Source organism: Blennius ocellaris (genome assembly GCF_963422515.1).
Source record: "Blennius ocellaris genome assembly, contig: SUPER_5_unloc_1, whole genome shotgun sequence".
Classification (NCBI taxonomy): Eukaryota; Metazoa; Chordata; class Actinopteri; order Blenniiformes; family Blenniidae; genus Blennius; species Blennius ocellaris.
Window position 1 is genome coordinate 766,834 of NW_027662315.1, and position 27,970 is coordinate 794,803.

Consider the following 27,970-nt stretch of genomic DNA (forward strand, 5'->3'; position numbering starts at 1 on the left):
GATCGTTTCTGTCGTTCAGATCGTTTCAGTCGTTCAGATCATTTCAGTCGTTCAGATCGTTTCTGTCAGTCAGATCGTTTCAGTCGTTCAGATTGTTTCAGTCTTTCAGATCGTTCATCTCGTTTCAGTCATTCAGATCGTTTCAGTCGTTCAGATCGTTTCCCTCATCAGATCGTTTCTGTCGTTCAGATCGTTTCAGTCGTTCAGCTCTTTTCTGTCGTTCAGATCGTTTCAGTCGTTCAGATCGTTTCAGTCGTTCAGATCGTTTCTGTCGTTCAGATCGTTTCAGTCGTTCAGATCGTTTCAGTCGTTCAGATCGTTCATCTCGTTTCAGTCGTTCAGATCGTTTCAGTCGTTCAGATCGTTTAAGTCGTTCAGCTCGTTTCTGTCGTTCAGATCGTTTCAGTCGTTCAGATCATTTCAGTCGTTCAGATCGTTTCTGTCAGTCAGATCGTTTCAGTCGTTCAGATCGTTTCAGTCGTTCAGATCGTTCATCTCGTTTCAGTCGTTCAGATCGTTTCAGTCGTTTATATCGTTTAAGTCGTTCAGATCGTTTCAGTCATTCAGATCGTTTCAGTCGTTCAGCTCGTTTCCGTCGTTCAAATCGTTTCCGTCGTTCAGATCGTTTCCGTCGTTCATCTCGTTTCCGTCGTTCAGATCGTTTCCGTCGTTCAGATCGTTTCAGTCGTTCAGATCGTTTCCGTCGTTCAGATCGTTTCCGTCGTTCATCTCGTTTCCGTCGTTCAGCTCGTTTCTGTCGTTCAGATCGTTTCAGTCGTTCAGATCGTTTCAGTCGTTCAGATCGTTTCTGTGGTTCAGCTCGTTTCTGTCATTCAGCTCGTTTCAGTCGTTCAGATCGTTTCAGTCGTTCAGATCGTTTCAGTCGTTCAGATCGTTTCCTTCATCAGTTCGTTTCCGTCGTTCAGATCGTTTCCGTCGTTCAGCTCATTTCCGTCATCCAGATCGTTTGTCGTTCAGATCGTTTCAGTCGTTCAGCTCTTTTCCGTCGTTCAGCTCTTTTCCGTCGTTCAGATCGTTTCAGTCGTTCAGATCGTTTCAGTCATTCAGATTGTTTCCGTAATTCAGATCGTTTCCGGCGTTCAGATCGTTTCCGTCGTTCAGATCGTTTTAGTCGTTCAGATCGTTTCAGTCGTTCATCTCGTTTCAGTCGTTCAGATCGTTTCCGTCGTTCAGATCGTTTCCATCGTTCATCTCGTTTCCGTCGTTCAGATCGTTTCCGTCGTTCAGATCGTTTCAGTCGTTCAGATCGTTCATCTCGTTTCAGTCGTTCAGATCGTTTCAGTCGTTCAGATCGTTTCAGTCGTTCAGCTCGTTTCCATCGTTCAGATCGTTTCCGTCGTTCAGCTCGTTTCTGTCGTTCAGATCGTTTCCGTCGTTCAGCTCTTTTCCGTCATTCAGATCGTTTCCGTCGTTCAGATCGTTTCCGTCGTTCATCTCGTTTCCGTCGTTCAGATCGTTTCCGTCGTTCAGATTGTTTCAGTCTTTCAGATCGTTCATCTCGTTTCAGTCATTCAGATCGTTTCAGTCGTTCAGATCGTTTCCCTCATCAGTTCGTTTCCGTCGTTCATCTCGTTTCCGTCGTTCAGATCGTTTCCGTCGTTCAGATTGTTTCAGTCTTTCAGATCGTTCATCTCGTTTCCGTCGTTCAGATTGTTTCCGTCGTTCATCTCGTTTCCGTCGTTCAGATCGTTTCCGTCGTTCAGATCGTTTCAGTCGTTCAGATCGTTTCTGTCAGTCAGATCGTTTCAGTCGTTCAGATCGTTTCAGTCGTTCAGCTCGTTTCTGTCGTTCAGATCGTTTCAGTCGTTCAGATCGTTTCAGTCGTTCAGATCGTTTCAGTCGTTCAGATCGTTCATCTCGTTTCAGTCGTTCAGATAGTTTCAGTCGTTCAGATCGTTTCTGTCGTTCAGATCGTTTCAGTCGTTCAGATCATTTCAGTCGTTCAGATCGTTTCTGTCAGTCAGATCGTTTCAGTCGTTCAGATTGTTTCAGTCTTTCAGATCGTTCATCTCGTTTCAGTCATTCAGATCGTTTCAGTCATTCAGATCGTTTCCCTCATCAGATCGTTTCTGTCGTTCAGATCGTTTCAGTCGTTCAGCTCTTTTCCGTCTTTCAGATCGTTTCCGTCGTTCAGATCGTTTCCGTCGTTCATCTCGTTTCTGTCGTTCAGATCGTTTCCGTCGTTCAGCTCTTTTCCGTCATTCAGATCGTTTCCGTCGTTCAGATCGTTTCAGTCGTTCAGATCGTTTCAGTCATTCAGATTGTTTCCGTAATTCAGATCGTTTCCGGCGTTCAGATCGTTTCCGTCGTTCAGATCGTTTTAGTCGTTCAGATCGTTTCAGTCGTTCATCTCGTTTCAGTCGTTCAGATCGTTTCCGTCGTTCAGATCGTTTCCATCGTTCAGATCGTTTCCGTCGTTCATCTCGTTTCCGTCGTTCAGATCGTTTCAGTCGTTCAGATCGTTCATCTCGTTTCCGTCGTTCAGATCGTTTCAGTCGTTCAGATCGTTCAGATCGTTTCAGTCGTTCAGATCGTTTCTGTCGTTCAGCTCGTTTCTGTCATTCAGCTCGTTTCAGTCGTTCAGATCGTTTCTGTCGTTCAGATCGTTTCAGTCGTTCAGATTGTTTCAGTCGTTCAGATCGTTTCAGTCGTTCATCTCGTTTCAGTCGTTCAGATCGTTTCCGTCGTTCAGATCGTTTCCATCGTTCAGATCGTTTCCGTCGTTCATCTCGTTTCCGTCGTTCAGATCGTTTCAGTCGTTCAGATCGTTCATCTCGTTTCCGTCGTTCAGATCGTTTCAGTCGTTCAGATCGTTCATCTCGTTTCAGTCGTTCAGATCGTTTCAGTCGTTCAGATCGTTTCAGTCGTTCAGCTCGTTTCCATCGTTCAGCTCGTTTCCGTCGTTCAGCTCTTTTCCGTCTTTCAGATCGTTTCCGTCGTTCAGATCGTTTCCGTCGTTCATCTCGTTTCCGTCGTTCAGATCGTTTCCGTCGTTCAGATCGTTTCAGTCGTTCAGATCGTTTCCGTCGTTCATCTCGTTTCCGTCGTTCAGATCGTTTCCGTCGTTCAGATTGTTTCAGTCTTTCAGATCGTTCATCTCGTTTCAGTCATTCAGATCGTTTCAGTCGTTCAGATCGTTTCTGTCGTTCAGATCGTTTCAGTCGTTTAGATCGTTTCTGTCGTTCAGATCGTTTCAGTCGTTCAGATCGTTTAAGTCGTTCAGCTCGTTTCTGTCGTTCAGATCGTTTCAGTCGTTCAGATCGTTTAAGTCGTTCAGATCGTTTCAGTCATTCAGATCGTTTCAGTCGTTCAGCTCGTTTCCGTCGTTCAAATCGTTTCCGTCGTTCAGATCGTTTCCGTCGTTCATCTCGTTTCCGTCGTTCAGATCGTTTCCGTCGTTCAGATCGTTTCAGTCGTTCAGATCGTTTCCGTCGTTCAGATCGTTTCCGTCGTTCATCTCGTTTCCGTCGTTCAGCTCGTTTCTGTCGTTCAGATCGTTTCAGTCGTTCAGATCGTTTCAGTCGTTCAGATCGTTTCTGTGGTTCAGCTCGTTTCTGTCATTCAGCTCGTTTCAGTCGTTCAGATCGTTTCAGTCGTTCAGATCGTTTCAGTCGTTCAGATCGTTTCCTTCATCAGTTCGTTTCCGTCGTTCAGATCGTTTCCGTCGTTCAGCTCATTTCCGTCATCCAGATCGTTTGTCGTTCAGATCGTTTCAGTCGTTCAGCTCTTTTCCGTCGTTCAGCTCTTTTCCGTCGTTCAGATCGTTTCAGTCGTTCAGATCGTTTCAGTCATTCAGATTGTTTCCGTAATTCAGATCGTTTCCGGCGTTCAGATCGTTTCCGTCGTTCAGATCGTTTTAGTCGTTCAGATCGTTTCAGTCGTTCATCTCGTTTCAGTCGTTCAGATCGTTTCCGTCGTTCAGATCGTTTCCATCGTTCATCTCGTTTCCGTCGTTCAGATCGTTTCCGTCGTTCAGATCGTTTCAGTCGTTCAGATCGTTCATCTCGTTTCAGTCGTTCAGATCGTTTCAGTCGTTCAGATCGTTCATCTCGTTTCCGTCGTTCAGATCGTTTCAGTCGTTCAGATCGTTCATCTCGTTTCAGTCGTTCAGATCGTTTCAGTCGTTCAGATCGTTTCAGTCGTTCAGCTCGTTTCCATCGTTCAGATCGTTTCCGTCGTTCAGCTCGTTTCTGTCGTTCAGATCGTTTCCGTCGTTCAGCTCTTTTCCGTCATTCAGATCGTTTCCGTCGTTCAGATCGTTTCCGTCGTTCATCTCGTTTCCGTCGTTCAGATCGTTTCCGTCGTTCAGATTGTTTCAGTCTTTCAGATCGTTCATCTCGTTTCAGTCATTCAGATCGTTTCAGTCGTTCAGATCGTTTCCCTCATCAGTTCGTTTCCGTCGTTCATCTCGTTTCCTTCGTTCAGATCGTTTCCGTCGTTCAGATTGTTTCAGTCTTTCAGATCGTTCATCTCGTTTCCGTCGTTCAGATTGTTTCCGTCGTTCATCTCGTTTCCGTCGTTCAGATCGTTTCCGTCGTTCAGATCGTTTCAGTCGTTCAGATCGTTTCTGTCAGTCAGATCGTTTCAGTCGTTCAGATCGTTTCAGTCGTTCAGCTCGTTTCTGTCGTTCAGATCGTTTCAGTCGTTCAGATCGTTTCAGTCGTTCAGATCGTTAATCTCGTTTCAGTCGTTCAGATAGTTTCAGTCGTTCAGATCGTTTCTGTCGTTCAGATCGTTTCAGTCATTCAGATAATTTCAGTCGTTCAGATCGTTTCTGTCAGTCAGATCGTTTAAGTCGTTCAGATCGTTTCAGTCATTCAGATCGTTTCAGTCGTTCAGATCGTTTCCCTCATCAGTTCGTTTCCGTTGTTCAGATCGTTTCAGTCATTCAGATCATTTCAGTCGTTCAGATCGTTTCAGTCGTTCAGATCGTTTCAGTCGTTCAGATCGTTTAAGTCGTTCAGATCGTTTCAGTCATTCAGATCGTTTCAGTCGTTCAGATCGTTTCCCTCATCAGTTCGTTTCCGTTGTTCAGATCGTTTCCGTCATTCAGCTCGTTTCCGTCATTCAGATCGTTTGTCGTTCAGCTCGTTTCAGTCGTTCAAATCGTTTCCATCGTTCAGCTCGCTTCAGTCGTTCAGATCGTTTCAGTCGTTCAGCTCGTTTCCGTCGTTCAAATCGTTTCCGTCGTTCAGATCGTTTCCGTCGTTCAGATCGTTTCCGTCGTTCAGATCGTTTCAGTCGTTCAGATCGTTTCCGTCGTTCAGATCGTTTCCGTCGTTCAGATCGTTTCAGTCGTTCAGATCGTTCAGCTCGTTACTGTCGTTCAGATCGTTTCAGTCGTTCAGATCGTTTCAGTCGTTCGGATCGTTTCTGTGGTTCAGCTCGTTTCTGTCATTCAGCTCGTTTCAGTCGTTCAGATCGTTTCAGTCGTTCAGATCGTTTCAGTCGTTCAGATCTTTTCAGTCATTCAGATCGTTTCCCTCATCAGTTCGTTTCCGTCGTTCAGATCGTTTCAGTCGTTCAGCTCTTTTCCGTCGTTCAGCTCTTTTCCGTCGTTCAGATCGTTTCAGTCGTTCAGATCGTTTCAGTCGTTCAGATCGTTTCCGTAATTCAGCTCGTTTCAGTCGTTCAGATCATTTCCGTCATTCAGCTCGTTTCCGTCATTCAGATCGTTTGTCGTTCAGCTCGTTTCAGTCGTTCAAATCGTTTCCATCGTTCAGCTCGTTTCAGTCGTTCAGATCGATTCAGTCGTTCAGATCGTTTCCGTAATTCAGCTCGTTTCAGTCGTTCAGATCATTTCCATAATTCAGATCGTTTCAGTGGTTCAGATCGTTTCAGTCGTTCAGATCGTTTCCGTAATTCAGCTCGTTTCAGTCGTTCAGATCGTTTCCGTCGTTCAGATCGTTTTAGTCGTTCAGATCGTTTCCCTCATCAGCTCTTTTCCGTCGTTCAGATCGTTTCTGTTGTTCAGATGGTTTCAGTCGTTAAGATCGTTTCCGTCGTTCAGATCGTTTCAGTCGTTCAGATCGTTTCAGTCGTTCAGATCGTTTCAGTCATTCAGATCGTTTCAGTCGTTCAGATCGTTTCCGTCGTTCAGCTCGTTTCCGTCATCCAGATCGTTTGTCGTTCAGATCGTTTTAGTCGTTCAGATCGTTTCCCTCATCAGCTCTTTTCCGTCGTTCAGATCGTTTCAGTCGTTCAGTTCGCTTCCGTCGTTCAGATCGTTTCAGTCGTTCAGATCGCTTCCGTCGTTCAGCTCGTTTCCGTCGTTCAGATCGTTTCCATCGTTCAGCTCGTTTCCGTCGTTCAGATCATTTCAGTCGTTCATCTCGTTTCAGTCGTTCAGATCGTTTCAGTCGTTCAGATCGTTCATCTCGTTTCAGTCGTTCAGATCGTTTCAGTCGTTCAGCTCATTTCCATCGTTCAGATCGTTTCCGTCGTTCAGTTCGTTTCCATCGTTCAGCTCGTTTCAGTCGTTCAGATCGTTTCAGTCGTTCATCTCGTTTCCGTCGTTCAGATCGTTTCCGTCGTTCAGCTCGTTTCCGTCGTTCAGATCGTTTCCGTCGTTCAGATCGTTTCCGTCGTTCAGATCGTTTCCGTCGTTCAGATCGTTTCCGTCGTTCATCTCGTTTCCGTCGTTCATCTCGTTTCCGTCGTTCAGATCGTTTCCGTCGTTCAGATTGTTTCAGTCTTTCAGATCGTTCATCTCGTTTCAGTCATTCAGATCGTTTCAGTCGTTCAGATCGTTTCCCTCATCAGATCGTTTCTGTCGTTCAGATCGTTTCAGTCGTTCAGCTCGTTTCCATCGTTCAGATCGTTTCTGTCGTTTAGATCGTTTCCGTCGTTCAGCTCATTTCCGTCATCCAGATCGTTTGTCGTTCAGATCGTTTCAGTCGTTCAGCTCTTTTCCGTCGTTCAGCTCTTTTCCGTCGTTCAGATCGTTTCAGTCGTTCAGATCGTTTCTGTCGTTCAGATCGTTTCAGTCGTTCAGATCGTTTCAGTCGTTCAGATCGTTCATCTCGTTTCAGTCGTTCAGATCGTTTCAGTCGTTCAGATCGTTTAAGTCGTTCAGCTCGTTTCTGTCGTTCAGATCGTTTCAGTCGTTAAGATCATTTCAGTCGTTCAGATCGTTTCTGTCAGTCAGATCGTTTCAGTCGTTCAGATCGTTTCAGTCGTTCAGATCGTTCATCTCGTTTCAGTCGTTCAGATCGTTTCAGTCGTTCAGATCGTTTCAGTCGTTCAGCTCGTTTCCATCGTTCAGATCGTTTCCGTCATTCAGTTCGTTTCCATCGTTCAGCTCGTTTCTGTCGTTCAGATCGTTTCCGTCGTTCAGCTCTTTTCCGTCATTCAGATCGTTTCCGTCGTTCAGATCGTTTCCGTCGTTCATCTCGTTTCCGTCGTTCAGATCGTTTCCGTCGTTCAGATTGTTTCAGTCTTTCAGATCGTTCATCTCGTTTCAGTCATTCAGATCGTTTCAGTCGTTCAGATCGTTTCCCTCATCAGTTCGTTTCCGTCGTTCATCTCGTTTCCGTCGTTCAGATTGTTTCAGTCTTTCAGATCGTTCATCTCGTTTCCGTCGTTCAGATTGTTTCCGTCGTTCATCTCGTTTCCGTCGTTCAGATCGTTTCCGTCGTTCAGATCGTTTCAGTCGTTCAGCTCGTTTCTGTCGTTCAGATCGTTTCCGTCGTTCAGCTCTTTTCCGTCATTCAGATCGTTTCCGTCGTTCAGATCGTTTCCGTCGTTCATCTCGTTTCCGTCGTTCAGATCGTTTCCGTCGTTCAGATTGTTTCAGTCTTTCAGATCGTTCATCTCGTTTCCGTCGTTCAGATTGTTTCCGTCGTTCATCTCGTTTCCGTCGTTCAGATCGTTTCCGTCGTTCAGATCGTTTCAGTCGTTCAGATCGTTTCTGTCAGTCAGATCGTTTCAGTCGTTCAGATCGTTTCAGTCGTTCAGCTCGTTTCTGTCGTTCAGATCGTTTCAGTCGTTCAGATCGTTTCAGTCGTTCAGATCGTTTCAGTCGTTCAGATCGTTCATCTCGTTTCAGTCGTTCAGATAGTTTCAGTCGTTCAGATCGTTTCTGTCGTTCAGATCGTTTCAGTCGTTCAGATCATTTCAGTCATTCAGATCGTTTCTGTCAGTCAGATCGTTTCAGTCGTTCAGATCGTTTCAGTCGTTCAGATCGTTTCAGTCGTTCAGATCGTTTAAGTCGTTCAGATCGTTTCAGTCGTTCAGATCGTTTCAGTCGTTCAGATCGTTTCCCTCATCAGTTCGTTTCCGTTGTTCAGATCGTTTCCGTCATTCAGTATGTTTCCGTCATTCAGATCGTTTGTCGTTCAGCTCGTTTCAGTCGTTCAAATCGTTTCCATCGTTCAGCTCGCTTCAGTCGTTCAGATCGTTTCAGTCGTTCAGCTCGTTTCCGTCGTTCAAATCGTTTCCGTCGTTCAGATCGTTTCCGTCGTTCAGATCGTTTCCGTCGTTCAGATCGTTTCAGTCGTTCAGATCGTTTCCGTCGTTCAGATCGTTTCCGTCGTTCAGATCGTTTCAGTCGTTCAGATCGTTCAGCTCGTTTCTGTCGTTCAGATCGTTTCAGTCGTTCAGATCGTTTCAGTCGTTCAGATCGTTTCTGTGGTTCAGCTCGTTTCTGTCATTCAGCTCGTTTCAGTCGTTCAGATCGTTTCAGTCGTTCAGATCGTTTCAGTCGTTCAGATCTTTTCAGTCATTCAGATCGTTTCCCTCATCAGTTCGTTTCCGTCGTTCAGATCGTTTCAGTCGTTCAGCTCTTTTCCGTCGTTCAGCTCTTTTCCGTCGTTCAGATCGTTTCAGTCGTTCAGATCGTTTCAGTCGTTCAGATCGTTTCCGTAATTCAGCTCGTTTCAGTCGTTCAGATCATTTCCGTCATTCAGCTCGTTTCCGTCATTCAGATCGTTTGTCGTTCAGCTCGTTTCAGTCGTTCAAATCGTTTCCATCGTTCAGCTCGTTTCAGTCGTTCAGATCGTTTCAGTCGTTCAGATCGTTTCCGTAATTCAGCTCGTTTCAGTCGTTCAGATCATTTCCGTAATTCAGATCGTTTCAGTCGTTCAGATCGTTTCAGTCGTTCAGATCGTTTCCGTAATTCAGCTCGTTTCAGTCGTTCAGATCGTTTCCGTCGTTCAGATCGTTTTAGTCGTTCAGATCGTTTCCCTCATCAGCTCTATTCCGTCGTTCAGATCGTTTCTGTCGTTCAGATCGTTTCAGTCGTTAAGATCGTTTCCGTCGTTCAGATCGTTTCAGTCGTTCAGATCGTTTCAGTCGTTCAGATCGTTTCAGTCATTCAGATCGTTTCAGTCGTTCAGATCGTTTCCGTCGTTCAGCTCGTTTCCGTCATCCACATCGTTTGTCGTTCAGATCGTTTTAGTCGTTCAGATCGTTTCCCTCATCAGCTCTTTTCCGTCGTTCAGATCGTTTCAGTCGTTCAGTTCGCTTCCGTCGTTCAGATCGTTTCAGTCGTTCAGATCGCTTCCGTCGTTCAGCTCGTTTCCGTCGTTCAGATCGTTTCCATCGTTCAGCTCGTTTCCGTCGTTCAGATCGTTTCAGTCGTTCATCTCGTTTCAGTCGTTCAGATCGTTTCAGTCGTTCAGATCGTTTCCATCGTTAAGATCGTTTCCGTCGTTCAGTTTGTTTCCATCGTTCAGATCGTTTCCGTCGTCCAGATCGTTTACGTCGTTCAGCTCTTTCCGTCATTCAGATCGTTTCCGTCGTTCAGCTCGTTTCCATCGTTCAGATCGTTTCCGTCGTTCAGATCGTTTCAGTCGTTCAGATCGTTCATCTCGTTTCAGTCGTTCAGATCGTTTCAGTCGTTCAGCTCGTTTCCATCGTTCAGATCGTTTCCGTCGTTCAGTTCGTTTCCATCATTCAGCTCGTTTCAGTCGTTCAGATCGTTTCAGTCGTTCATCTCGTTTCAGTCGTTAAGATCGTTTCCGTCGTTCAGTTCGTTTCCATCGTTCAGCTCGTTTCTGTCGTTCAGATCGTTTCCGTCGTTCAGCTCGTTTCCGTCGTTCAGATCGTTTCCGTCGTTCAGATCGTTTCCGTCGTTCAGATCGTTTCCGTCGTTCAGTTCGTTTCTATCGTTCAGCTCGTTTCTGTCGTTCAGATCGTTTCCGTCGTTCAGCTCGTTTCCGTCGTTCAGATCGTTTCCGTCGTTCAGATCGTTTCCGTCGTTCAGATCGTTTCCGTCGTTCATCTCGTTTCCGTCGTTCATCTCGTTTCCGTCGTTCAGATCGTTTCCGTCGTTCAGATTGTTTCAGTCTTTCAGATCGTTCATCTCGTTTCAGTCATTCAGATCGTTTCAGTCGTTCAGATCGTTTCCCTCATCAGATCGTTTCTGTCGTTCAGATCGTTTCAGTCGTTCAGCTCGTTTCCATCGTTCAGATCGTTTCTGTCGTTTAGATCGTTTCCGTCGTTCAGCTCATTTACGTCATCCAGATCGTTTGTCGTTCAGATAGTTTCAGTCGTTCAGCTCTTTTCCGTCGTTCAGCTCTTTTCCGTCGTTCAGATCGTTTCAGTCGTTCAGATCGTTTCAGTCGTTCAGATCGTTTCAGTCGTTCAGATCGTTTCAGTCGTTCAGATCGTTTCCGTAATTCAGCTCGTTTCAGTCGTTCAGATCATTTCCGTAATTCAGATCGTTTCAGTCGTTCAGATCGTTTCAGTCGTTCAGATCGTTTCCGTAATTCAGCTCGTTTCAGTCGTTCAGATCGTTTCCGTCGTTCAGATCGTTTTAGTCGTTCAGATCGTTTCAGTCGTTCAGATCGTTTCAGTCATTCAGATCGTTTCAGTCGTTCAGATCGTTTTAGTCGTTCAGATCGTTTCCCTCATCAGCTCTTTTCCGTCGTTCAGATCGTTTCAGTCGTTCAGTTCGCTTCCGTCGTTCAGCTCGTTTCCGTCGTTCAGATCGTTTCCATCGTTCAGCTCGTTTCCGTCGTTCAGATCGTTTCAGTCGTTCATCTCGTTTCAGTCGTTCAGATCGTTTCAGTCGTTCAGATCGTTTCAGTCGTTCAGATCGTTTCAGTCGTTCAGTTCGTTTCCGTCGTTCAGATCGTTTCCGTCGTTCAGATCGTTTCAGTCGTTCATCTCGTTTCAGTCGTTCAGATCGTTTCAGTCGTTCAGATCGTTTCAGTCGTTCAGATCGTTTCAGTCGTTCAGATCGTTTCCCTCATCAGTTCGTTTCAGTCGTTCAGATCGTTTCAGTCGTTCAGATCGTTTCCCTCATCAGTTCGTTTACGTCGTTCAGCTCGTTTCCATCGTTCAGATCGTTTCCGTCGTCCAGATCGTTTACGTCGTCCAGATCGTTTCCGTCGTTCAGCTCGTTTCCATCGTTCATCTCGTTTCCGTCGTTCAGATCGTTTCAGTCGTTCAGATCGTTCATCTCGTTTCAGTCGTTCAGATCGTTTCCCTCATCAGTTCGTTTCCGTCGTTCAGATCGTTTCAGTCGTTCAGCTCTTTTCCGTCGTTCAGCTCTTTTCCGTCGTTCAGATCGTTTCAGTCGTTCAGATCGTTTCAGTCGTTCAGATCGTTTCCGTAATTCAGCTCGTTTCAGTCGTTCAGATCATTTCCGTCATTCAGCTCGTTTCCGTCATTCAGATCGTTTGTCGTTCAGCTCGTTTCAGTCGTTCAAATCGTTTCCATCGTTCAGCTCGTTTCAGTCGTTCAGATCGTTTCAGTCGTTCAGATCGTTTCCGTAATTCAGCTCGTTTCAGTCGTTCAGATCATTTCCGTAATTCAGATCGTTTCAGTCGTTCAGATCGTTTCAGTCGTTGAGATCGTTTCCGTAATTCAGCTCGTTTCAGTCGTTCAGATCGTTTCCGTCGTTCAGATCGTTTTAGTCGTTCAGATCGTTTCCCTCATCAGCTCTTTTCCGTCGTTCAGATCGTTTCTGTCGTTCAGATCGTTTCAGTCGTTAAGATCGTTTCCGTCGTTCAGATCGTTTCAGTCGTTCAGATCGTTTCAGTCGTTCAGATCGTTTCAGTCATTCAGATCGTTTCAGTCGTTCAGATCGTTTCCGTCGTTCAGCTCGTTTCCGTCATCCACATCGTTTGTCGTTCAGATCGTTTTAGTCGTTCAGATCGTTTCCCTCATCAGCTCTTTTCCGTCGTTCAGATCGTTTCAGTCGTTCAGTTCGCTTCCGTCGTTCAGATCGTTTCAGTCGTTCAGATCGCTTCCGTCGTTCAGCTCGTTTCCGTCGTTCAGATCGTTTCCATCGTTCAGCTCGTTTCCGTCGTTCAGATCGTTTCAGTCGTTCATCTCGTTTCAGTCGTTCAGATCGTTTCAGTCGTTCAGATCGTTTCCTTCGTTAAGATCGTTTCCTTCGTTCAGATCGTTTCCATCGTTCAGATCGTTTCCGTCGTCCAGATCGTTTACGTCGTTCAGCTCTTTCCGTCATTCAGATCGTTTCCGTCGTTCAGCTCGTTTCCATCGTTCAGATCGTTTCCGTCGTTCAGATCGTTTCAGTCGTTCAGATCGTTCATCTCGTTTCAGTCGTTCAGATCGTTTCAGTCGTTCAGCTCGTTTCCATCGTTCAGATCGTTTCCGTCGTTCAGTTCGTTTCCATCATTCAGCTCGTTTCAGTCGTTCAGATCGTTTCAGTCGTTCATCTCGTTTCAGTCGTTAAGATCGTTTCCGTCGTTCAGTTCGTTTCCATCGTTCAGCTCGTTTCTGTCGTTCAGATCGTTTCCGTCGTTCAGCTCGTTTCCGTCGTTCAGATCGTTTCCGTCGTTCAGATCGTTTCCGTCGTTCAGATCGTTTCCGTCGTTCAGTTCGTTTCTATCGTTCAGCTCGTTTCTGTCGTTCAGATCGTTTCCGTCGTTCAGCTCGTTTCCGTCGTTCAGATCGTTTCCGTCGTTCAGATCGTTTCCGTCGTTCAGATCGTTTCCGTCGTTCATCTCGTTTCCGTCGTTCATCTCGTTTCCGTCGTTCAGATCGTTTCCGTCGTTCAGATTGTTTCAGTCTTTCAGATCGTTCATCTCGTTTCAGTCATTCAGATCGTTTCAGTCGTTCAGATCGTTTCCCTCATCAGATCGTTTCTGTCGTTCAGATCGTTTCAGTCGTTCAGCTCGTTTCCATCGTTCAGATCGTTTCTGTCGTTTAGATCGTTTCCGTCGTTCAGCTCATTTCCGTCATCCAGATCGTTTGTCGTTCAGATAGTTTCAGTCGTTCAGCTCTTTTCCGTCGTTCAGCTCTTTTCCGTCGTTCAGATCGTTTCAGTCGTTCAGATCGTTTCAGTCGTTCAGATCGTTTCAGTCGTTCAGATCGTTTCCGTAATTCAGCTCGTTTCAGTCGTTCAGATCATTTCCGTAATTCAGATCGTTTCAGTCGTTCAGATCGTTTCAGTCGTTCAGATCGTTTCCGTAATTCAGCTCGTTTTAGTCGTTCAGATCGTTTCCCTCATCAGCTCTTTTCCGTCGTTCAGATCGTTTCAGTCGTTCAGTTCGCTTCCGTCGTTCAGCTCGTTTCCGTCGTTCAGATCGTTTCCATCGTTCAGCTCGTTTCCGTCGTTCAGATCGTTTCAGTCGTTCATCTCGTTTCAGTCGTTCAGATCGTTTCAGTCGTTCAGATCGTTTCAGTCGTTCAGATCGTTTCAGTCGTTCAGTTCGTTTCCGTCGTTCAGATCGTTTCCGTCGTTCAGATCGTTTCAGTCGTTCATCTCGTTTCAGTCGTTCAGATCGTTTCAGTCGTTCAGATCGTTTCAGTCGTTCAGATCGTTTCCCTCATCAGTTCGTTTCAGTCGTTCAGATCGTTTCAGTCGTTCAGATCGTTTCCCTCATCAGTTCGTTTACGTCGTTCAGCTCGTTTCCATCGTTAAGATCGTTTCCGTCGTTCAGTTTGTTTCCATCGTTCAGATCGTTTCCGTCGTCCAGATCGTTTACGTCGTCCAGATCGTTTCCGTCGTTCAGCTCGTTTCCATCGTTCATCTCGTTTCCGTCGTTCAGATCGTTTCAGTCGTTCAGATCGTTCATCTCGTTTCAGTCGTTCAGATCGTTTCAGTCGTTCAGCTCGTTTCCATCGTTCAGATCGTTTCCGTCGTTCAGTTCGTTTCCATCGTTCAGCTCGTTTCAGTCGTTCAGATCGTTTCAGTCGTTCATCTCGTTTCAGTCGTTCAGATCGTTTCCGTCGTTCAGTTCGTTTCCATCGTTCAGCTCGTTTCTGTCGTTCAGATCGTTTCCGTCGTTCAGCTCGTTTCCGTCGTTCAGATCGTTTCCCTCATCAGATCGTTTCTGTCGTTCAGATCGTTTCAGTCGTTCAGCTCGTTTCCATCGTTCATCTCGTTTCCGTCGTTCAGATCGTTTCAGTCGTTCAGATCGTTCATCTCGTTTCAGTCGTTCAGATCGTTTCAGTCGTTCAGCTCGTTTCCATCGTTCAGATCGTTTCCGTCGTTCAGTTCGTTTCCATCGTTCAGCTCGTTTCAGTCGTTCAGATCGTTTCAGTCGTTCATCTCGTTTCAGTCGTTCAGATCGTTTCCGTCGTTCAGTTCGTTTCCATCGTTCAGCTCGTTTCTGTCGTTCATCTCGTTTCAGTCATTCAGATCGTTTCAGTCGTTCAGATCGTTTCCCTCATCAGATCGTTTCTGTCGTTCAGATCGTTTCAGTCGTTCAGCTCGTTTCCATCGTTCAGATCGTTTCTGTCGTTTAGATCGTTTCAGTCGTTCAGATCGTTTCAATCATTCAGATCGTTCATCTCGTTTCAGTCGTTCAGATCGTTTCAGTCGTTCAGATCGTTTCAGTCGTTCAGATCGTTTCACTCGTTCAGATCGTTTCAGTCATTCAGATCGTTTCAGTCGTTCAGATCGTTTCCCTCATCAGTTCGTTTCCGTTGTTCAGATCGTTTCCGTCATTCAGCTCGTTTCTGTCATTCAGATCGTTTCCGTCGTTCAGATCGTTTCAGTCGTTCAGATCGTTCAGATCGTTTCCGTCGTTCAGTTCGTTTCCATCGTTCAGCTCGTTTCAGTCGTTCAGATCGTTTCAGTCGTTCATCTCGTTTCAGTCGTTCAGATCGTTTCCGTCGTTCAGTTCGTTTCCATCGTTCAGATCGTTTCAGTCGTTCAGATCGTTTCAGTCGTTCATCTCGTTTCAGTCGTTCAGATCGTTTCCGTCGTTCAGTTCGTTTCTGTCGTTCAGATCATTTCCGTCGTTCAGCTCGTTTCCGTCGTTCAGATCGTTTCCGTCGTTCAGATCGTTTCCGTCGTTCATCTCGTTTCCGTCGTTCAGATCGTTTCCGTCGTTCAGATTGTTTCAGTCTTTCAGATCGTTCATCTCGTTTCAGTCATTCAGATCGTTTCAGTCGTTCAGATCGTTTCCCTCATCAGATCGTTTCTGTCGTTCAGATCGTTTCAGTCGTTCAGCTCGTTTCCATCGTTCAGATCGTTTCTGTCGTTTAGATCGTTTCAGTCGTTCAGATCGTTTCAGTCGTTCAGATCGTTCATCTCGTTTCAGTCGTTCAGATCGTTTCAGTCGTTCAGATCGTTTAAGTCGTTCAGTTCGTTTCAGTCGTTCAGATCGTTTCAGTCGTTCAGATCATTTCAGTCGTTCAGATTGTTTCAGTCGTTGAGATCGTTTAAGTCGTTCAGATCGTTTCCCTCATCAGTTCGTTTCCGTTGTTCAGATCGTTTCCGTCGTTCAGCTCTTTTCCATCGTTCAGCTCGCTTCAGTCGTTCAGATCGTTTCAGTCGTTCAGATCGTTTAAGTCGTTCAGATCGTTTCAGTCGTTCGGATAGTTTAAGTCGTTCAGATCGTTTAAGTCGTTCAGATCGTTTCCCTCATCAGTTCGTTTCCGTTGTTCAGATCGTTTCCGTCGTTCAGCTCTTTTCCATCGTTCAGCTCGCTTCAGTCGTTCAGATCGTTTCAGTCGTTCAGCTCGTTTCCGTCGTTCAGATCGTTTCCGTCGTTCAGATCGTTTCCGTCGTTCATCTCGTTTCCGTCGTTCAGATCGTTTCCGTCGTTCAGATCGTTTCAGTCGTTCAGATCGTTCATCTCGTTTCAGTCGTTCAGATCGTTTCAGTCGTTCAGATCGTTTAAGTCGTTCAGCTCGTTTCAGTCGTTCATCTCGTTTCAGTCGTTCAGATCGTTTCAGTCGTTCAGATCGTTTCAGTCGTTCAGATCGTTTCCCTCATCAGTTCGTTTCAGTCGTTCAGATCGTTTCAGTCGTTCAGATCGTTTCCCTCATCAGTTCGTTTACGTCGTTCAGCTCGTTTCCATCGTTAAGATCGTTTCCGTCGTTCAGTTTGTTTCCATCGTTCAGATCGTTTCCGTCGTCCAGATCGTTTACGTCGTTCAGCTCTTTTCCGTCATTCAGATCGTTTCCGTCGTTCAGCTCGTTTCCATCGTTCAGATCGTTTCCGTCGTTCAGATCGTTTCAGTCGTTCAGATCGTTCATCTCGTTTCAGTCGTTCAGATCGTTTCTGTCGTTCAGTTCGTTTCCATCGTTCAGCTCGTTTCAGTCGTTCAGATCGTTTCAGTCGTTCATCTCGTTTCAGTCGTTCAGATCGTTTCCGTCGTTCAGTTCGTTTCCGTCGTTCAGCTCGTTTCTGTCGTTCAGATCGTTTCCGTCGTTCAGCTCGTTTCCGTCGTTCAGATCGTTTCCGTCGTTCAGATCGTTTCCGTCGTTCATCTCGTTTCCGTCGTTCAGATCGTTTCCGTCGTTCAGATTGTTTCAGTCTTTCAGATCGTTCATCTCGTTTCAGTCATTCAGATCGTTTCAGTCGTTCAGATCGTTTCCCTCATCAGATCGTTTCTGTCGTTCAGATCGTTTCAGTCGTTCAGCTCGTTTCCATCGTTCAGATCGTTTCCATCGTTCAGATCGTTTCCGTCGTTCAGATCGTTTCAGTCGTTCAGATCGTTCATCTCGTTTCAGTCGTTCGGATCGTTTCAGTCGTTCAGCTCGTTTCCATCGTTCAGATCGTTTCCGTCGTTCAGCTCGTTTCAGTCGTTCAGATCGTTTCAGTCGTTCATCTCGTTTCAGTCGTTCAGATCGTTTCCGTCGTTCAGTTCGTTTCCGTCGTTCAGCTCGTTTCTGTCGTTCAGATCGTTTCCGTCGTTCAGCTCGTTTCCGTCGTTCAGATCGTTTCCGTCGTTCACATCGTTTCCGTCGTTCATCTCGTTTCCGTCGTTCAGATCGTTTCCGTCGTTCAGATTGTTTCAGTCTTTCAGATCGTTCATCTCGTTTCAGTCATTCAGATCGTTTCAGTCGTTCAGATCGTTTCCCTCATCAGATCGTTTCTGTCGTTCAGATCGTTTCAGTCGTTCAGCTCGTTTCCATCGTTCAGATCGTTTCTGTCGTTTAGATCGTTTCAGTCGTTCAGATCGTTTCACTCGTTCAGATCGTTTCAGTCATTCAGATCGTTTCAGTCGTTCAGATCGTTTCCCTCATCAGATCGTTTCTGTCGTTCAGATCGTTTCAGTCGTTCAGCTCGTTTCAGTCGTTCAGATCGTTCATCTCGTTTCAGTCGTTCAGATCGTTTCAGTCGTTCAGATCGTTTAAGTCGTTCAGTTCGTTTCAGTCGTTCAGATCGTTTCAGTCGTTTAGATCATTTCAGTCGTTCAGATCGTTTCAGTCGTTCAGATCGTTTCACTCGTTCATCTCGTTTCTGTCATTCAGATCGTTTCCGTCGTTCAGATCGTTTCAGTCGTTCAGATCGTTCAGATCGTTTCCGTCGTTCAGTTCGTTTCCATCGTTCAGATCGTTTCCGTCGTTCAGCTCGTTTCCGTCGTTCAGATCGTTTCCGTCGTTCAGATCGTTTCCGTCGTTCATCTCGTTTCCGTCGTTCAGATCGTTTCCGTCGTTCAGATTGTTTCAGTCTTTCAGATCGTTCATCTCGTTTCAGTCATTCAGATCGTTTCAGTCGTTCAGATCGTTTCCCTCATCAGATCGTTTCTGTCGTTCAGATCGTTTCAGTCGTTCAGCTCGTTTCCATCGTTCAGATCGTTTCTGTCGTTTAGATCGTTTCAGTCGTTCAGATCGTTTAAGTCGTTCAGATCGTTTCCCTCATCAGTTCGTTTCCGTTGTTCAGATCGTTTCCATCGTTCAGCTCGTTTCAGTCGTTCAGCTCGTTTCTGTCGTTCAGATCGTTTCAGTCGTTTAGATCGTTTCAGTCGTTCAGATCGTTTCAGTCGTTTAGATCGTTTCCGTCGTTCAGATCGTTTCAGTCGTTCAGATCGTTTCCGTCATTTAGCTCGTTTCAGTCGTTCAGATCGTTTCAGTCGTTCAGATCGTTTCCCTCATCAGTTCGTTTCAGTCGTTCAGCTCGTTTCCATCGTTCAGATCGTTTCCGTCGTTCAGATCGTTTCCGTCGTTCAGCTCGTTTCCATCGTTCAGATCGTTTCTGTCGTTTAGATCGTTTCATTCGTTCAGATCGTTTCAGTCGTTCAGATCGTTCATCTCGTTTCAGTCGTTCAGATCGTTTCAGTCGTTCAGATCGTTTAAGTCGTTCAGTTCGTTTCAGTCGTTCAGATCGTTTCAGTCGTTCAGATCATTTCAGTCGTTCAGATCGTTTCCGTCGTTCAGATCGTTTCCGTCGTTCAGCTCGTTTCCGTCGTTCAGATCGTTTCCGTCGTTCAGATCGTTTCCGTCGTTCATCTCGTTTCCGTCGTTCAGATCGTTTCCGTCGTTCAGATTGTTTCAGTCTTTCAGATCGTTCATCTCGTTTCAGTCGTTCAGATCGTTTCAGTCGTTCAGATCGTTTCCCTCATCAGATCGTTTCTGTCGTTCAGATCGTTTCAGTCGTTCAGCTCGTTTCCATCGTTCAGATCGTTTCTGTCGTTTAGATCGTTTCAGTCGTTCAGATCGTTTCAGTCGTTCAGATCGTTCATCTCGTTTCAGTCGTTCAGATCGTTTCAGTCGTTCAGATCGTTTAAGTCGTTCAGTTCGTTTCAGTCGTTCAGATCGTTTCAGTCGTTCAGATCATTTCAGTCGTTCAGATCGTTTCAGTCGTTCAGATCGTTTCTGTGGTTCAGCTCGTTTCCGTCATTCAGATCTTTTCAGTCGTTCAGATCGTTTCACTCGTTCAGATCGTTTCAGTCGTTCAGATCGTTTCCCTCATCAGTTCGTTTCCGTTGTTCAGATCGTTTCCGTCATTCAGCTCGTTTCAGTCATTCAGATCGTTTCCGTCGTTCAGATCGTTTCATTCGTTCAGATCGTTTCAGTCGTTCAGATCGTTCATCTCGTTTCAGTCGTTCAGATCGTTTCAGTCGTTCAGATCGTTTAAGTCGTTCAGTTCGTTTCAGTCGTTCAGATCGTTTCAGTCGTTCAGATCATTTCAGTCGTTCAGATCGTTTCCGTCGTTCAGATCGTTTCCGTCGTTCAGATCGTTTCCGTCGTTCATCTCGTTTCCGTCGTTCAGATCGTTTCCGTCGTTCAGATTGTTTCAGTCTTTCAGATCGTTCATCTCGTTTCAGTCGTTCAGATCGTTTAAGTCGTTCAGATCGTTTCCGTCGTTCAGTTCGTTTCCATCGTTCAGCTCGTTTCTGTCGTTCAGATCGTTTCCGTCGTTCAGCTCGTTTCCGTCGTTCAGATCGTTTCCGTCGTTCACATCGTTTCCGTCGTTCATCTCGTTTCCGTCGTTCAGATCGTTTCCGTCGTTCAGATTGTTTCAGTCTTTCAGATCGTTCAGATCGTTTCAGTCATTCAGATCGTTTCAGTCGTTCAGATCGTTTCCCTCATCAGATCGTTTCTGTCGTTCAGATCGTTTCAGTCGTTCAGCTCGTTTCCATCGTTCAGATCGTTTCTGTCGTTTAGATCGTTTCAGTCGTTCAGATCGTTTCAGTCGTTCAGATCGTTCATCTCGTTTCAGTCGTTCAGATCGTTTCAGTCGTTCAGATCGTTTAAGTCGTTCAGTTCGTTTCAGTCGTTCAGATCGTTTCAGTCGTTCAGATCATTTCAGTCGTTCAGATCGTTTCAGTCGTTCAGATCGTTTCACTCGTTCATCTCGTTTCTGTCATTCAGATCGTTTCCGTCGTTCAGATCGTTTCAGTCGTTCAGATCGTTTCCGTCATTTAGCTCGTTTCAGTCGTTCAGATCGTTTCAGTCGTTCAGATCGTTTCCCTCATCAGTTCGTTTCAGTCGTTCAGATCGTTTCTGTCGTTTAGATCGTTTCAGTCGTTCAGATCGTTCATCTCGTTTCAGTCGTTCAGATCGTTTCAGTCGTTCAGATCGTTTAAGTCGTTCAGTTCGTTTCAGTCGTTCAGATCGTTTCAGTCGTTCAGATCATTTCAGTCGTTCAGATCGTTTCAGTCGTTCAGATCGTTTCACTCGTTCAGATCGTTCATCTCGTTTCAGTCGTTCAGATCGTTTCAGTCGTTCAGATCGTTTAAGTCGTTCAGTTCGTTTCAGTCGTTCAGATCGTTTCAGTCGTTCAGATCATTTCAGTCGTTCAGATCGTTTCAGTCGTTCAGATCGTTTCACTCGTTCATCTCGTTTCTGTCATTAAGATCGTTTCCGTCGTTCAGATCGTTTCAGTCGTTCAGATCGTTCAGATCGTTTCCGTCGTTCAGTTCGTTTCCATCGTTCAGATCGTTTCCGTCGTTCAGCTCGTTTCCGTCGTTCAGATCGTTTCCGTCGTTCAGATCGTTTCCGTCGTTCATCTCGTTTCCGTCGTTCAGATCGTTTCCGTCGTTCAGATTGTTTCAGTCTTTCAGATCGTTCATCTCGTTTCAGTCATTCAGATCGTTTCAGTCGTTCAGATCGTTTCCCTCATCAGATCGTTTCTGTCGTTCAGATCGTTTCAGTCGTTCAGCTCGTTTCCATCGTTCAGATCGTTTCTGTCGTTTAGATCGTTTCAGTCGTTCAGATCGTTTAAGTCGTTCAGATCGTTTCCCTCATCAGTTCGTTTCCGTTGTTCAGATCGTTTCCATCGTTCAGCTCGTTTCAGTCGTTCAGCTCGTTTCTGTCGTTCAGATCGTTTCAGTCGTTTAGATCGTTTCAGTCGTTCAGATCGTTTCAGTCGTTTAGATCGTTTCCGTCGTTCAGATCGTTTCAGTCGTTCAGATCGTTTCCGTCATTTAGCTCGTTTCAGTCGTTCAGATCGTTTCAGTCGTTCAGATCGTTTCCCTCATCAGTTCGTTTCAGTCGTTCAGCTCGTTTCCATCGTTCAGATCGTTTCCGTCGTTCAGATCGTTTCCGTCGTTCAGCTCGTTTCCATCGTTCAGATCGTTTCTGTCGTTTAGATCGTTTCATTCGTTCAGATCGTTTCAGTCGTTCAGATCGTTCATCTCGTTTCAGTCGTTCAGATCGTTTCAGTCGTTCAGATCGTTTAAGTCGTTCAGTTCGTTTCAGTCGTTCAGATCGTTTCAGTCGTTCAGATCATTTCAGTCGTTCAGATCGTTTCCGTCGTTCAGATCGTTTCCGTCGTTCAGCTCGTTTCCGTCGTTCAGATCGTTTCCGTCGTTCAGATCGTTTCCGTCGTTCATCTCGTTTCCGTCGTTCAGATCGTTTCCGTCGTTCAGATTGTTTCAGTCTTTCAGATCGTTCATCTCGTTTCAGTCGTTCAGATCGTTTCAGTCGTTCAGATCGTTTCCCTCATCAGATCGTTTCTGTCGTTCAGATCGTTTCAGTCGTTCAGCTCGTTTCCATCGTTCAGATCGTTTCTGTCGTTTAGATCGTTTCAGTCGTTCAGATCGTTTCAGTCGTTCAGATCGTTCATCTCGTTTCAGTCGTTCAGATCGTTTCAGTCGTTCAGATCGTTTAAGTCGTTCAGTTCGTTTCAGTCGTTCAGATCGTTTCAGTCGTTCAGATCATTTCAGTCGTTCAGATCGTTTCAGTCGTTCAGATCGTTTCTGTGGTTCAGCTCGTTTCCGTCATTCAGATCTTTTCAGTCGTTCAGATCGTTTCACTCGTTCAGATCGTTTCAGTCGTTCAGATCGTTTCCCTCATCAGTTCGTTTCCGTTGTTCAGATCGTTTCCGTCATTCAGCTCGTTTCAGTCATTCAGATCGTTTCCGTCGTTCAGATCGTTTCATTCGTTCAGATCGTTTCAGTCGTTCAGATCGTTCATCTCGTTTCAGTCGTTCAGATCGTTTCAGTCGTTCAGATCGTTTAAGTCGTTCAGTTCGTTTCAGTCGTTCAGATCGTTTCAGTCGTTCAGATCATTTCAGTCGTTCAGATCGTTTCCGTCGTTCAGATCGTTTCCGTCGTTCAGCTCGTTTCCGTCGTTCAGATCGTTTCCGTCGTTCAGATCGTTTCCGTCGTTCATCTCGTTTCCGTCGTTCAGATCGTTTCCGTCGTTCAGATTGTTTCAGTCTTTCAGATCGTTCATCTCGTTTCAGTCGTTCAGATCGTTTCAGTCGTTCAGATCGTTTCCCTCATCAGATCGTTTCTGTCGTTCAGATCGTTTCAGTCGTTCAGCTCGTTTCCATCGTTCAGATCGTTTCTGTCGTTTAGATCGTTTCAGTCGTTCAGATCGTTTCAGTCGTTCAGATCGTTCATCTCGTTTCAGTCGTTCAGATCGTTTCAGTCGTTCAGATCGTTTAAGTCGTTCAGTTCGTTTCAGTCGTTCAGATCGTTTCAGTCGTTCAGATCATTTCAGTCGTTCAGATCGTTTCAGTCGTTCAGATCGTTTCTGTGGTTCAGCTCGTTTCCGTCATTCAGATCTTTTCAGTCGTTCAGATCGTTTCACTCGTTCAGATCGTTTCAGTCGTTCAGATCGTTTCCCTCATCAGTTCGTTTCCGTTGTTCAGATCGTTTCCGTCATTCAGCTCGTTTCAGTCATTCAGATCGTTTCCGTCGTTCAGATCGTTTCAGTCGTTCAGCTCGTTTCCATCGTTCAGATCGTTTCAGTCGTTCAGATCGTTTCAGTCGTTCAGATCGTTTCCCTCATCAGTTCGTTTCAGTCGTTCAGCTCGTTTCCATCGTTCAGATCGTTTCCGTCGTTCAGATCGTTTCCGTCGTTCAGCTCGTTTCCATCGTTCAGATCGTTTCTGTCGTTTAGATCGTTTCATTCGTTCAGATCGTTTCAGTCGTTCAGATCGTTCATCTCGTTTCAGTCGTTCAGATCGTTTCAGTCGTTCAGATCGTTTAAGTCGTTCAGTTCGTTTCAGTCGTTCAGATCGTTTCAGTCGTTCAGATCATTTCAGTCGTTCAGATCGTTTCCGTCGTTCAGATCGTTTCCGTCGTTCAGCTCGTTTCCGTCGTTCAGATCGTTTCCGTCGTTCAGATCGTTTCCGTCGTTCATCTCGTTTCCGTCGTTCAGATCGTTTCCGTCGTTCAGATTGTTTCAGTCTTTCAGATCGTTCATCTCGTTTCAGTCGTTCAGATCGTTTCAGTCGTTCAGATCGTTTCCCTCATCAGATCGTTTCTGTCGTTCAGATCGTTTCAGTCGTTCAGCTCGTTTCCATCGTTCAGATCGTTTCTGTCGTTTAGATCGTTTCAGTCGTTCAGATCGTTTCAGTCGTTCAGATCGTTCATCTCGTTTCAGTCGTTCAGATCGTTTCAGTCGTTCAGATCGTTTAAGTCGTTCAGTTCGTTTCAGTCATTCAGATCGTTTCAGTCGTTCAGATCGTTTCCCTCATCAGATCGTTTCTGTCGTTCAGATCGTTTCAGTCGTTCAGCTCGTTTCCATCGTTCAGATCGTTTCTGTCGTTTAGATCGTTTCAGTCGTTCAGATCGTTTAAGTCGTTCAGATCGTTTCCCTCATCAGTTCGTTTCCGTTGTTCAGATCGTTTCCATCGTTCAGCTCGTTTCAGTCGTTCAGCTCGTTTCTGTCGTTCAGATCGTTTCAGTCGTTTAGATCGTTTCAGTCGTTCAGATCGTTTCAGTCGTTTAGATCGTTTCCGTCGTTCAGATCGTTTCAGTCGTTCAGATCGTTTCCGTCATTTAGCTCGTTTCAGTCGTTCAGATCGTTTCAGTCGTTCAGATCGTTTCCCTCATCAGTTCGTTTCAGTCGTTCAGCTCGTTTCCATCGTTCAGATCGTTTCCGTCGTTCAGATCGTTTCCGTCGTTCAGCTCGTTTCCATCGTTCAGATCGTTTCTGTCGTTTAGATCGTTTCATTCGTTCAGATCGTTTCAGTCGTTCAGATCGTTCATCTCGTTTCAGTCGTTCAGATCGTTTCAGTCGTTCAGATCGTTTAAGTCGTTCAGTTCGTTTCAGTCGTTCAGATCGTTTCAGTCGTTCAGATCATTTCAGTCGTTCAGATCGTTTCCGTCGTTCAGATCGTTTCCGTCGTTCAGCTCGTTTCCGTCGTTCAGATCGTTTCCGTCGTTCAGATCGTTTCCGTCGTTCATCTCGTTTCCGTCGTTCAGATCGTTTCCGTCGTTCAGATTGTTTCAGTCTTTCAGATCGTTCATCTCGTTTCAGTCGTTCAGATCGTTTCAGTCGTTCAGATCGTTTCCCTCATCAGATCGTTTCTGTCGTTCAGATCGTTTCAGTCGTTCAGCTCGTTTCCATCGTTCAGATCGTTTCTGTCGTTTAGATCGTTTCAGTCGTTCAGATCGTTTCAGTCGTTCAGATCGTTCATCTCGTTTCAGTCGTTCAGATCGTTTCAGTCGTTCAGATCGTTTAAGTCGTTCAGTTCGTTTCAGTCGTTCAGATCGTTTCAGTCGTTCAGATCATTTCAGTCGTTCAGATCGTTTCAGTCGTTCAGATCGTTTCTGTGGTTCAGCTCGTTTCCGTCATTCAGATCTTTTCAGTCGTTCAGATCGTTTCACTCGTTCAGATCGTTTCAGTCGTTCAGATCGTTTCCCTCATCAGTTCGTTTCCGTTGTTCAGATCGTTTCCGTCATTCAGCTCGTTTCAGTCATTCAGATCGTTTCCGTCGTTCAGATCGTTTCATTCGTTCAGATCGTTTCAGTCGTTCAGATCGTTCATCTCGTTTCAGTCGTTCAGATCGTTTCAGTCGTTCAGATCGTTTAAGTCGTTCAGTTCGTTTCAGTCGTTCAGATCGTTTCAGTCGTTCAGATCATTTCAGTCGTTCAGATCGTTTCCGTCGTTCAGATCGTTTCCGTCGTTCAGCTCGTTTCCGTCGTTCAGATCGTTTCCGTCGTTCAGATCGTTTCCGTCGTTCATCTCGTTTCCGTCGTTCAGATCGTTTCCGTCGTTCAGATTGTTTCAGTCTTTCAGATCGTTCATCTCGTTTCAGTCGTTCAGATCGTTTCAGTCGTTCAGATCGTTTCCCTCATCAGATCGTTTCTGTCGTTCAGATCGTTTCAGTCGTTCAGCTCGTTTCCATCGTTCAGATCGTTTCTGTCGTTTAGATCGTTTCAGTCGTTCAGATCGTTTCAGTCGTTCAGATCGTTCATCTCGTTTCAGTCGTTCAGATCGTTTCAGTCGTTCAGATCGTTTAAGTCGTTCAGTTCGTTTCAGTCGTTCAGATCGTTTCAGTCGTTCAGATCATTTCAGTCGTTCAGATCGTTTCAGTCGTTCAGATCGTTTCTGTGGTTCAGCTCGTTTCCGTCATTCAGATCTTTTCAGTCGTTCAGATCGTTTCACTCGTTCAGATCGTTTCAGTCGTTCAGATCGTTTCCCTCATCAGTTCGTTTCCGTTGTTCAGATCGTTTCCGTCATTCAGCTCGTTTCAGTCATTCAGATCGTTTCCGTCGTTCAGATCGTTTCAGTCGTTCAGCTCGTTTCCATCGTTCAGATCGTTTCAGTCGTTCAGATCGTTTCAGTCGTTCAGATCGTTTCCCTCATCAGTTCGTTTCAGTCGTTCAGCTCGTTTCCATCGTTCAGATCGTTTCCGTCGTTCAGATCGTTTCCGTCGTTCAGCTCGTTTCCATCGTTCAGATCGTTTCTGTCGTTTAGATCGTTTCATTCGTTCAGATCGTTTCAGTCGTTCAGATCGTTCATCTCGTTTCAGTCGTTCAGATCGTTTCAGTCGTTCAGATCGTTTAAGTCGTTCAGTTCGTTTCAGTCGTTCAGATCGTTTCAGTCGTTCAGATCATTTCAGTCGTTCAGATCGTTTCCGTCGTTCAGATCGTTTCCGTCGTTCAGCTCGTTTCCGTCGTTCAGATCGTTTCCGTCGTTCAGATCGTTTCCGTCGTTCATCTCGTTTCCGTCGTTCAGATCGTTTCCGTCGTTCAGATTGTTTCAGTCTTTCAGATCGTTCATCTCGTTTCAGTCGTTCAGATCGTTTCAGTCGTTCAGATCGTTTCCCTCATCAGATCGTTTCTGTCGTTCAGATCGTTTCAGTCGTTCAGCTCGTTTCCATCGTTCAGATCGTTTCTGTCGTTTAGATCGTTTCAGTCGTTCAGATCGTTTCAGTCGTTCAGATCGTTCATCTCGTTTCAGTCGTTCAGATCGTTTCAGTCGTTCAGATCGTTTAAGTCGTTCAGTTCGTTTCAGTCGTTCAGATCGTTTCAGTCGTTCAGATCATTTCAGTCGTTCAGATCGTTTCAGTCGTTCAGATCGTTTCTGTGGTTCAGCTCGTTTCCGTCATTCAGATCTTTTCAGTCGTTCAGATCGTTTCACTCGTTCAGATCGTTTCAGTCGTTCAGATCGTTTCCCTCATCAGTTCGTTTCCGTTGTTCAGATCGTTTCCGTCATTCAGCTCGTTTCAGTCATTCAGATCGTTTCCGTCGTTCAGATCGTTTCAGTCGTTCAGCTCGTTTCCATCGTTCAGATCGTTTCTGTCGTTTAGATCGTTTCCGTCGTTCAGCTCATTTCCGTCATCCAGATCGTTTGTCGTTCAGATAGTTTCAGTCGTTCAGCTCTTTTCCGTCGTTCAGCTCTTTTCCGTCGTTCAGATCGTTTCAGTCGTTCAGATCGTTTCAGTCGTTCAGATCGTTTAAGTCGTTCAGTTCGTTTCAGTCGTTCAGATCGTTTCAGTCGTTCAGATCATTTCAGTCGTTCAGATCGTTTCCGTCGTTCAGATCGTTTCCGTCGTTCAGCTCGTTTCCGTCGTTCAGATCGTTTCCGTCGTTCAGATCGTTTCCGTCGTTCATCTCGTTTCCGTCGTTCAGATCGTTTCCGTCGTTCAGATTGTTTCAGTCTTTCAGATCGTTCATCTCGTTTCAGTCGTTCAGATCGTTTCAGTCGTTCAGATCGTTTCCCTCATCAGATCGTTTCTGTCGTTCAGATCGTTTCAGTCGTTCAGCTCGTTTCCATCGTTCAGATCGTTTCTGTCGTTTAGATCGTTTCAGTCGTTCAGATCGTTTCAGTCGTTCAGATCGTTCATCTCGTTTCAGTCGTTCAGATCGTTTCAGTCGTTCAGATCGTTTAAGTCGTTCAGTTCGTTTCAGTCGTTCAGATCGTTTCAGTCGTTCAGATCATTTCAGTCGTTCAGATCGTTTCCGTCGTTCAGATCGTTTCCGTCGTTCAGCTCGTTTCCGTCGTTCAGATCGTTTCCGTCGTTCAGATCGTTTCCGTCGTTCATCTCGTTTCCGTCGTTCAGATCGTTTAAGTCGTTCAGTTCGTTTCAGTCGTTCAGATCGTTTCAGTCGTTCAGATCATTTCAGTCGTTCAGATCGTTTCCGTCGTTCAGATCGTTTCCGTCGTTCAGCTCGTTTCCGTCGTTCAGATCGTTTCCGTCGTTCAGATCGTTTCCGTCGTTCATCTCGTTTCCGTCGTTCAGATCGTTTCCGTCGTTCAGATTGTTTCAGTCTTTCAGATCGTTCATCTCGTTTCAGTCGTTCAGATCGTTTCAGTCGTTCAGATCGTTTCCCTCATCAGATCGTTTCTGTCGTTCAGATCGTTTCAGTCGTTCAGCTCGTTTCCATCGTTCAGATCGTTTCTGTCGTTTAGATCGTTTCAGTCGTTCAGATCGTTTCAGTCGTTCAGATCGTTCATCTCGTTTCAGTCGTTCAGATCGTTTCAGTCGTTCAGATCGTTTAAGTCGTTCAGTTCGTTTCAGTCGTTCAGATCGTTTCAGTCGTTCAGATCATTTCAGTCGTTCAGATCGTTTCAGTCGTTCAGATCGTTTCTGTGGTTCAGCTCGTTTCCGTCATTCAGATCTTTTCAGTCGTTCAGATCGTTTCACTCGTTCAGATCGTTTCAGTCG